Source organism: Podarcis tiliguerta, assembly GCF_965153285.1.
Source record: "Podarcis tiliguerta genome assembly, chromosome: 8".
NCBI lineage: Eukaryota > Metazoa > Chordata > Lepidosauria > Squamata > Lacertidae > Podarcis > Podarcis tiliguerta.
Genome location: NC_139541.1, coordinates 74,493,477 through 74,504,804, shown reverse-complemented (window position 1 = coordinate 74,504,804; position 11,328 = coordinate 74,493,477). Strand labels below are relative to the sequence as shown.

Genomic DNA, 11,328 nt, shown 5'->3' with positions numbered 1-11,328 from the left:
AGCAGCATTTTGCACCCTGCACCCTAGGATTTCATTCTCTACAGCAGGCACGTCCAACAGGTTGATCGTGATCTACTGGCCAATCATGGGGTGTCCCTGTTCGATCCTGTTCGATCATTGGACCCCCAACATTCCCCCCGCAAAAGCTCAACAACTCTTGGGATCTTTTGGGAGTTGGACGTCCCTCCTATACAGTGTTGCTCCAAGGGGCAGATGATTGGGAAGGATGGAGAGGCCAGGTAGGGATGGTTACCTTTTCCCAGGAAGACACAGTTCTGCCCCCTGTGAGCCCTGGAAAGGGAAGAAAAAGAAGAAGAGTTTGGATTTGATATCCCGCTTTATCACTACCCTAAGGAGTCTCAAAGCGGCTTTCCCTTCCTCCCCCCACAACAAACACTCTGAGAGGTGAGTGAGGTTGAGAGACTTCAGAGAAGTGTGACTAGACCAATGTCACCCAGCAGCTCCATGTCAAGGAGCAAGGAAGTGAACCTGGTTCACCAGATTACGAGTCCACCATTCTTAACCACTGCACCACACTGGCTCTCTTATCTCTTGTCCATAAGAAGCTATTTCTTATCCAGTAAATCTAGCCATGAGGCAAAGGCAGCATACACACACCATATAAACCACATTATTTTCCCAAAACAATCATGGTTTGCCCATCAGATAGCTATAAATCCCAGCATCCTCAACAAACTACAGTTCCCAGGATTCCATTTTTTTGGGGGGTGGGGGCAGAATCATGTGCTTTGGGTGTATGAATGAATCGATTTATTTTGGTCACTGACCAGAATGTTGGATATATGGTTGTGTATGCAGCATTTGCAGTTCAGAAAGCATTTTTCCCACCTGATATTGTCCACCACAGAATGCAAGTCCATATGACCAACTCCTTAAAATGGTTAATGAGGGGAAAATATTAGCACTCTCCCCCCCCCCAGTTTTTTAAGAGGGGAGCCAAGTAAAAATAAGATCATGACAATATGGGGCAGAGAGGAGAATTAAAATATGTATACTGGGGGGAACTGAAACTCTAGAGTGCATTCAAGTACAGTTGTTATTATTATTATTATTATTATTATTATTATTATTATTACCCACCCATCTGGTTGGGTTTCCCCAGCCATACTGGGTGGCTCCCAATCCAACATTAAAAACACATTACTGCATTAAACATTAAAAACTTCCCTAAACAGGGCTGGCTTCAGATGTCTTTTAAAAGTAGGATAGTTGTTTATTTCCTTGACATCTGGTGGGAGGGTGTTTTGCAGGGCAGGTGCCACTACCGAGAATGCCCTCTGCCTGGTTCCCTGTAACCTCACTTCTCGCAGTGAGGGAACCGCTAGAAGGCTCTCGGCGCTGGATCTCAGTGTCCGGGGTGGAGACCCTGCTTCAGGTATACAAGACTGAGGCCAGTGGGTGATATTGAACTAAGGCCCCATCCGCATTATGTATGCAAGACAGTGTTATGCTAATCTGAATAATTCAAGGCTTCACCCAAAGCATTCTGGGAACTGTAGTCCTGAGAGTTAGAAAACTCCTATTCTCCTCACAGAGCTGTGATTCCCAGAGTTCTCTGCAAAGTAGGATCGCTTGCTGGAGTATGTTAAGATATGTAAATATGTGGTAGGATGTGCTATTGTCAAGTCCTCTCTTATTTAGGCTTGTATTATGTAGTATTTCCTACCAAAATAGTAGCAGTGCGGGTCTGTTGAATTAAAAGCAACCAAGCACCTTGTGGTATCTTAAGCTCTAGACCAAGCCAGAAATGCTGATAAATATAGACCCAACACAGTTTAGCTGAAAGAAGTTCTAAATGCACAAGCTATTATAAAACTCAATCTTCTTTGTCCAGCTGTCTGCTTCTCTGGGACTTAACTTGTATCCCCACATTCAGGCTACTCTGGAAGCTCAGTGTTTCCCTTACTTTCAGAACTGTCATTTAGTGTGTCAATGTATGTCTAAATTGTAGGGAGTTGGACTAGACTCTCTGGGCTCCTTTGTACTCTACAATTTTAGGATTCAAATTAAGACTTTTAATGAACAAGAGAATTAGTCAAAGTCTTAATAAAGAAAGACACTGACAAATGATTATATTGTGATGAGGGCTGATCTGAAGACAAAATGATTTTAATTGGTTCAGGATGTTGACGTTGCGTAGCAATTATGAAGATAGCTCCAAAAATCTATACTGTAGCTGATAAATCAATAGAATATGGTTATGTCATATAACCCCAGTGCAAGGTAAGTACAATGATAATAGGACAATAAACAGGTAACATAACAGGGTTACAATCTTGTTGAGAGACTGTTATAGGCAAGATTATTGACCCAATACATTGGAAGAGTATTTGGACTAAAGTATCTATGAATTCAAGAATCTGCAGTTAACAATATTTCTGAGAGAAATGATAGCTCAATGATGCTTTGTATGAAGAAAACCCCAGGTTTGATACCCAGAAACACCAGATAGGCTGGGAATGCCCCATTTCAGAAATGTTCCAGTTCCAAAATTATGGTGCAACTACTGACGAGACACAGCCCCTCAAACCCATTCACATGACATCATTTATGGATGTGACAGACAGTAACCTGGACCTAAGCCCTGGGATGCTTTCCTATACTGAAGAATCTTCCTTTCTCCTGCAGCAGACCCACAGAAAGCAGTTCTGCAACTACGAAAGGGATTAACTTGCTTCAAGTAACATAGAACTCTCTGTCTACTCCCTCTCTCCCTCCCTCCCCCCGTCTTTCCCTCATTCACAGGCATATCTAGAAATGACAGGGCCAACCTTTTTCACCTTTAACAGTTGTGCAAAACTGAGATTTCCAGAGGTGTAGCTTTCATGACAATCAACCCAATTCCTCTGGTACAGCCAGGAATCTGTACTCAACATCCTTCTGCAGGGCCTGCAAGATGGAGCTGTTCCGCCTGGCCTTTGTTTGACCCCCCTTTATTGGACCCTGTAAGTTACCTCTTTGACCCTTTTATCAGCTCATGTGGGACCAACATGGATAGCTGGCCCTGATGAATACTTCCAATGCAGGAAGCAGATCTCCAGCAGATGACTGTCCAGCCTGTTCTGAATAGCTCCTATTTGGGGAAGATGGATGAGGTTCGTACTGAAGATGGGTTTTGAAGCAGCTGTAAACCATTAGCAACCACTTTGCTCATGTAGCCACTTTGCCTTTGAACACATCCCTGGCAGATTCTACCTACTGTGTTTAGCATACCTCAACTATCTCTAAATTCCAAACTGTGGAACTGAGACACACACATATTGATTGATTTTGTAATTTCATTTTCAATCCTTAGCCACACATGCTTACAGTAAGTCGTGGGTCTTTACCTTAAAACATTTATCAATATCTCTGCATTCCAATCCTGGAAGTTTGCTTTGTGAGGTGGGGTTCTGGTAGGCTCTCTCCTTGCATGACACTGTGTTTTAGCAACATCAGTTAGGCTTTTGACATTGGTTGTTCTGTTTTGGTGGTGGGCATAGTCAGAAAGTTTTGGGTTTGATGGCCACCTTTCTTTTAAAATTTAATTGAGAATGCTGCATTGCAACGGGTTTGACAAGATGACCTTCAGGGTACCTTTACACACGAGCAATTTTACTTTCTACCTCAACCTTACTTCCCTATAACCCAGTTGAATGCTTCATTGTCATTGGCTCTGCATTAATGGCCTTGGGGGTATTTTCAGCTGAACCAACAATGTCTCCATCAACTGCCCTTTGTACATTGCCTGCTGCCTTACACGTGACTAGTAGAGAGTGGTTGATGATATGACCTTGTTTGCATAGTTGGTGGAGACAGATAGCTTCAGGCTCTGTGAGTGCTTGGTTCTCACGTGGTACATTTCTTAGTCAATGGCACATTCAGCTCCTGAGGTCTTTTGTCATCACTCCCTACCCCCCGGGAAGTTGACTACCTCCATGACACGAGGATTGTTTTTACTGGTTGAAGCCTCCATCCATGCAATATCAAGCTAAGGAGGCTGAAGATAGCAACAGCTAATAGAACCATTTGTTCCCAAGTGTTGTCCATATCATGAATCCTTGGCCTATAAATATCTCCATGTAAGTCTCTACCTGCATCAGTTCCCCTTCCTGGTCCATCTCCTCTCTGATTCTTATCATTTGAAAATGATGAAAGTGTTGGATCAATCCATCAACCTCTGATGGATGATTTAGAAGGATTGGGTCCGATATCACTTTCCTCTGTGTGTGTGTCAGTATCCATACTCAGCAGATCTACATCTCAATGCAGCTCCTTCCTTGGAAGCATCTTCAGGGTTGAAGGTACACACAGTAGGCAATAAACACTCATGGCCACCTTAAAGATTCAGTCAAGTGTAGGGCATTACTTGATGGACATAATAGCATATTGGTAGCAAATATATGCAGACATTCATCACTGCCGTGGTTAAGGCAGGCTTAGAGTCCAGTAAGAGTCCATGAATCTCTCTCTGCTTCTCTCACCACAAGGAACAAGCAACAGACTCACAACAAGTTATGCAGAACCATTGTTATCAGTACCTCCTGTCACACTGCTCACGTCCAAAGAACAGTTCTCAAAGAAAATGTCCTTCCATAGACAAAATAATCTCAGCCTTCTGCTGCTTCTTGAAACTTCTTCTCTGTTTCTGGAACAAAGGATGCTCACACACAGAGAGAGAATTGTTTCATGTTTTATATAGACTAACTGTTCCATCTCCACCCAATATACCATTAAGTTCTTAACCATCTCACAAAATCTCCTGCATCAACCTCTATCACAGTGGTTCTCAACCTGTGGGTCCTCAGATGTTGTTGGACTACAACTTCCATCATCCCTGACCAGTGGTCATGCTGGCTAGGAATGATGGGAGTTGTAATCCAACAACATCTGGGGACCCACAGGTTGAGAAACACTGCAGTTTTAGGCAGTGACATCTCTGAAATGCTCCTACTGTCATAGTAATGCAACCCCATTTGAAGGTGATACATCTGAGGGCTGTAAATCTAATGCATCCTGCACCTCTGGTGTTCTGGATAACAATATAGGTGAGCTGAAACTTCGCACTTATTCTTCGTCACCCTGGGAAATGACTTTCATGTGGAGATTATTATTATTTATTAATTGCATTTATATCCCACTTTTTCTCCAAGGAACCTAAGGTTGTGGTACCAGTTGCAGTTCCACCCTCCCCTGTGCAGTGAGTACTGTGGGGTGCAACAGAATGAACTCACACAAACAATGATCTGGATTAAAAATGGTGTAGGTGGAATTTTGGTTCAGGCATAGGCTGTAAAGCTAATATGAGTTATGAGTAAATTGTAAATTAGTTATATAGAAAAATATTCTAAGAAGTGTCTGGCAGCAGCTAATGAAACTCAGAGATGAATATATATACCGGTATATATATATGTTTTTACATGTGTTTTCCAAACATTACATCCCATTTTAAACAACATAACAAACCTTTGGCTATCACAGCCTAGGACTTCCATCAACCTCGACAGATGTTTTTCTTACTTCCTTTCTAATTTTGCGTTTTATTATTATAGTTATTGCTGTTGAATCCAAATCCTAAATAAACTCCTTCTTAGTCCTTCGCAATAATTCATATAGGTCTCCTTACAAAACTTACTGTAACCCTACAAGCGATGTCAATTGATTACAATTGTCTTTCAAATATATCATGAATTTCTTCCAGTCCTTCAGGAAAGTTTGGTCTTGCTGGTTCTGAATTTTCCCAGTTACTTTTGCCAACTCAGCATAATCCATCAATTTCACCTGCCACTCTTCTTTTGTTGGTAATTCTTCCTGCTTCCATCATTGGGTATTCTTGCTGCAGTTGTCGCATATAAAAACATTTTTTATCAAACATTTGAATATCTGTACCTACAATACCAAGTAAAATGGCTTCTGGTTTTTTTAAAATATATATATATATTTCAACATCTTTTAAATCTCATTAGAAATCATTTCCCAGAAGTCCTTCACTTTCTTACATTCCCACCACATATGGTAAAAAGTACCTTCTTTTTCCTTACATTTCCAACATTTATTATTTGTTTTATACATTTTAGCTCATTTCACTGCTGTTATATACAATCTGTACATCATTTTCATTATATTTTCTATTAAAGCACTGCAGGCAGTAAAATTTATTCCCTCTCTCCATAATTTTTTCCAATTCTCTAATTGTATATTATGACCAATATCTTTAGCCCAATGTATCATAACTGATTTAACTTTTTCAGCTTTCAAATGCCATTCCAATAATAATTTATACATTTCAGATAATATTTTAACTTTATTATTTAATAATTCTAATTCAAATCTCGATTTTATATATCCAAATCCATTTTTCTTTTTATCATCTTTAAACATTTCATTAATTTGAAGATAATGGAACCAGTCATTCACAAAACCTTTGACCTCCTCATAAGGTTTTGATTTCCATTGATTATCCATCTCCTTCACTAATTGTTCATAGGTGGCCCAATTTTTACTCATAGTTATCTTTTTCACACTGATTGCCTAAAGAGGCGATAGTCATCATGGTGTCTTACATTCTAATAAATGCTTATATCTATCTCACACCTCATACAATGACTTTCAAAATATGTGGTTCTGAAAGCCTTTATGAGCTTTTACCTTATCATACTAAAAATATGTGTGCCATCAAAGATGAATAAATCACCCAATTTCAGCATGGAGCTTTGAATTTCACTATGTCCCTCTGTGTCTTCTTGGCAAACACACAGCCCCCACTCCCAGACCTTACTGAACCATTTGTTCCCAAGAGTTGCCCACATCATGAATCTATAGCCTTTAAATATCTCCATGTAAGACTCTACCAGCACGAGATCTCTGCCTTGGTACATCTCTGCTCTGAGTCACCAAATCTTTCCAGAATGCAGAAAGCACTTCTGAGCACCTGCCTCCTCTTGGCCCTGCTTTCTCCAAGTAAGAATCAACCTGCAGAATTGGATTCTTTTAATCATCTTTTAATGACAGTGAAAAGACCATTAAGCTTGTTACCATCTCAGGAAATCTGCTGTAATAACCTCTATCTCCTTTATGCAGCAACATCTCTGACATCTCCTGTAATAGTAATGCAACTTCATGTAAAGGTGAAAAATCTGAGACCTGTCGCTCTAATCCAATCTGTGTCTCTGGTGTTCTGGATAATAATATAGGTGAGCTGGAACTTTTCACTTATTCTTGCTCACCCCAATAAATGTTGTTCATGTGCAAATTAATATAATGTATTGATTATTACTTGCATCTAAACCCCAACTTTTTTCCAAAGAGCACAATGTGCTGTACATGGTTTTGGTACCAGTCGCAGTGTCACCCTCCCCTGTGTGAGGTGTGATAGAATGAACTCACTCACAAAATGATCTAGATTAAAAATGGCCACAAATTTATTGATTACTGGTGTAGGTAGACTTTTGGCTCTGGCTTTGGTTATAAATCCATTCCAGTTGCCTGCTGAAGGGGTGAAACCACAGGGTCATGTCATGAAATATGGCCTCTCACCAGGCGCCAATCTACCCAGATTGACTTGCTAAGGCCATCGCTGGGAACAGAGACTTCCATCGAGACCCTTCTAATGAGGTACCCTGATTATGCTGCTGGTTCAGCACAGGGTGATTAGGTTCATCTATTGATTCAAGAACTGTGCATTACGTAGTTTTTCATGGAAGAGTAAAGAATTTAGTTAATAGGAACCATCATTAAAAATAAATACATTTGAAGGGAATTAATCAGAATTCTTGCAGATCTTGTGATTTGTTTCCTTTTGTTCTTCACAGTTCAACAGTATAAAGTGGCAACTTACCGGGGATGTGGTCTTTCCAAACGTTGCCACTCAGGTGATTACAGTTTAACTTCAGCCAATGGTAAATACCTCCAGATGAAGGTCTTCTGCTGCGGAACATACAAGTGTAATAAGGAACCTCTCTATGGTGAGTTTCTGCATCTCTGAAAGTTAATGGCTTATTAACCCGTCATATAACTTCCACCCAGTTACAGGCAAAGTATAGCATCTTTGTTTTTCAGTCCATTCAGACACTAGGTGCAAGGGTCTAATAAATATCTACAACTGATCTTTGAATCGTTCAAGTTACAAGAAAGGAGATTCCACCTAAACTTCAGTTAAAACTTTCTCACAGTAAGAGTTGTTTTACTGTGGAATGTTCTCAATCAGGACATTGTGGAATCACCTTATTGGAGGTTTTGAAGCAGAGATTGGATGGCCATCTGTCCTGGAGGCTTTAGCTCGGTATCCTGCATTACAGGGGGTTGGACTAGATGACTCTTAGGGTCCCTTCCAGCTCAACAGTTCTGTGATGAATCTGGAATGGATGAAGTAGATGGTCTCCTCTTAGGACGCAGAATACTTTAGTCCTCTTTATTCATCAGTCATACTTTATATGCATAAGGGCTGGGGCTGGAGGCAGAGAAAGAGAAAATAATATGGAAAATCTTGACACAGCTCTAAAAAATTTGGGGTCTGGGTCTGCTGACTACTTGCTTGCACCCATAGTAAGAGAAATGACCTCCAAGAGAATGCAGCTGACTGTAGCTTCAAATACCCATATAGCTTTGAATACCCATATACAAAGCTTTGAATACCCATAAACTGTAGCTTTGAATACCCATATACAAAGTGAGAACTGTGGAAAATAGAATGAAAATGAGCATGCCTGAGAAAAGATGAAAAACAAAATCATTATTTATAGACACTCAGCAGTTGTGCCTTTTCTGCAAAGTTGATGGCCAAAGTAGGGCACAATGTGGAGATAGCAAGTCCAGGTAAGATCAGAAGTTACTAGAAAGCATGAAATAAATGAAATAAAGTTAACAGTAATGAGAAGGGGGGAAATGATGTTTATCAATATACTGACTTTAGGCTTTTACTTTGGAAGTTCCACCTCGTGAGGATCTTTCACCCAATGGTCTATGGTGCCCAGCCTGCTTCGGCCAAACCTGCGAAGGTCCGGGGACTGTCAGCTGCCTTGGCAATGAGACCAAGTGCATTGACTATTCTAGCGGGGCTATATGTGAGTAATATTTCCAATCAGCTAATAAAATCTGCTCCTCTGTCTCCTTATCACTGCCAGAAAAGCAATGTCTAATCTTTGTTTGCTTTTTATATGTGTTATGTGTATGTAGCTTTGATTTCTTTCTCTGAGGAAAAGGAGGATGCTCTAGTCCTGTTTCGTATTCCAATCTACCCCTGTTACAGTTGTGTAACAGCTAGAGGGGACAGGCTTACTCATGGGTAGGGGTTTGCATTGTGTGGGGTGTTTACAAAGGTACAGTAGGCTCCTCACAGCACACTTTTGTCCTCTAATGGACAAGGGGCATCAAAAACATAGGGATACAAGGGAGAGTGTAGGACCAGATAGCACTGTTCTGCCTTGAAAGCATTGGTTCAATGTGTAGAAATCATTTATAGTCTATGGGTTGAAGTAGAATGTTCTGGTAATTTCTACATCTGATACAAACTGGTGCAAGCTGAGAATTTCCAATCTACCACTGTTAAAATTACTTAAGAACTAGAGGGGACAGACTCACTCAGGGGCCGGGTTTTGCATTGTGTGGGGAGCATAAACAAGTACAGCAGGCTCCTTACAGCACACCCTTTTCCTCAAATGTGCAAGGGGCATCAGGGCAGAGGGATGCAAGGGAAGGTGCAGAACCAGCCGGCACATAACTGCTCCTCCGCACAGCAGTATGAACCATTGGCTGCTGGTCCAGGAGGACTGTGTCTTGCCACACACCTTGGCCAAAAGTTGAAAAGAAAGGATGCTGGGAGAAAGGCAAGTGGGTATAGCCTTGGTAAAAGTGACACATTTGGCCACCTGCTGGGCTTCATTGGTTCACTGGTTAAGTTTCCTAAGACATGCACTAGTGGTGACTGGCTGACAGATTAATCCTACCATGTGTTGGTTCCAAACACACTAAGCTTTTATAAACATGGTCTTCCCTAGGACCTAATAAAGAACTCATGCAAACCTTATACTTTTTATTTCCCAGATGTATATGGTTTCCTTCCGCCACTGACACTCAAAGGCTGCGCAACTGAAGACATGTGTGCTCTTAATGGAAAAAGGTTTACATATGGCTATCTTCACTTAGAGCGGATTGTAACCAAATGCTCTGATGCTAAGAAAGCCTCGGAGCAGGTCGTTCTTGAAGGGTAGATAGGAGAGAGGAAAGCTCTCCTCCTTGTCAATTCCATTGTTCATGGTACCAGCAGAATATAATAATAGCTTATGGTGAGAGGAGGGGCAGAGGCCTATTGGGTTTTCCTTTTCACTATTTATGAAATTCATGATCAAAATAAACTCTTCTGACACATCTGTATTCTTTATCTGTATGTTTTATATATGTAGAATGTGTGGAATGATGAGAAAGGGTATTTGACCGGAAATATGAGAATTGGCTTTGTGTTTTATTCAACCCTACTTCCTTCTACTGCTAAATTTACATGGTAGCACAAAAACTCTCTCACACACAAATGCCTCTGTCCTAAAACAGATATTTATTGGAAGATCCGTCATCCAGTCATAGGCAGTCTAAGCATTAGACTGGTCAGTTGTGTATGTGCTGCCTCATGAGCCTGGATAGCTCAGTTGGTTAGACCATGGTACTGATAACACCAAGGTTGCTGGTTCGATCCCTGTATGGACCAGCTGCATATTCCTGCATTGCAGGGGGTTGGACTAGATGATCCTCAGGGTCCCTTCCAACTCTACAGTTCTGTGATTCTGTATCACAAGACAGCGGAAATGTATCTCCAAAGAAGAGATCCCAGGTTTGCATAATATTCATCTTTGCTGATTTTTCTCTATAAATTCAAATTCATAATCTAGAAATTCATCTCACTATAGTGGTGCAGGCTTAATTTTGAACTATTTGCCTGCCCACTTAGTCCTCCCGATTCTAGTGGCTGATGGAAAGCCCTATTCTCTCTGTTTATTGTTCTATTGAAGGAGAGGGTTGTCTTCTGACTGTTCATCAAATTCAGGACTGCCTTCTACAAAGATAGACATATGACTCACCCATAAGACATATAATTGCAATGACAATTATATGTTTAGAGACAGATTGAAATACAATTTGAATGGATTAATAGAACAAAGTGCTCCTAGGTTTGAATCAGGTGACTGGACCAAGTGGTGCCTTCTTCAAACAGAAAATGAAAAGTGCCTGAAAGTAAAGACTTTGTGATCAGTTAGATGTGGACAAAGTAAAATAAAGCCAATGCTTAATTCATCCATTCTCGACATGTACTCTTATTATTAACCCCTGTTGATGCTG

At 40.8% G+C, this 11,328-nt stretch overlaps 1 long non-coding RNA gene across 1 annotated transcript; it reads left to right on the top strand.

The window, feature by feature from the left end:
• Positions 1 to 6,437: 6,437 nt before the first annotated feature.
• Positions 6,438 to 10,516, top strand: LOC310682837. The gene is made up of 4 exons (XR_014514197.1): positions 6,438 to 7,193; positions 7,812 to 7,964; positions 8,928 to 9,062; positions 10,042 to 10,516. It is a non-coding gene; the product is annotated as an uncharacterized lncRNA (long non-coding RNA).
• Positions 10,517 to 11,328: the final 812 nt, after the last annotated feature.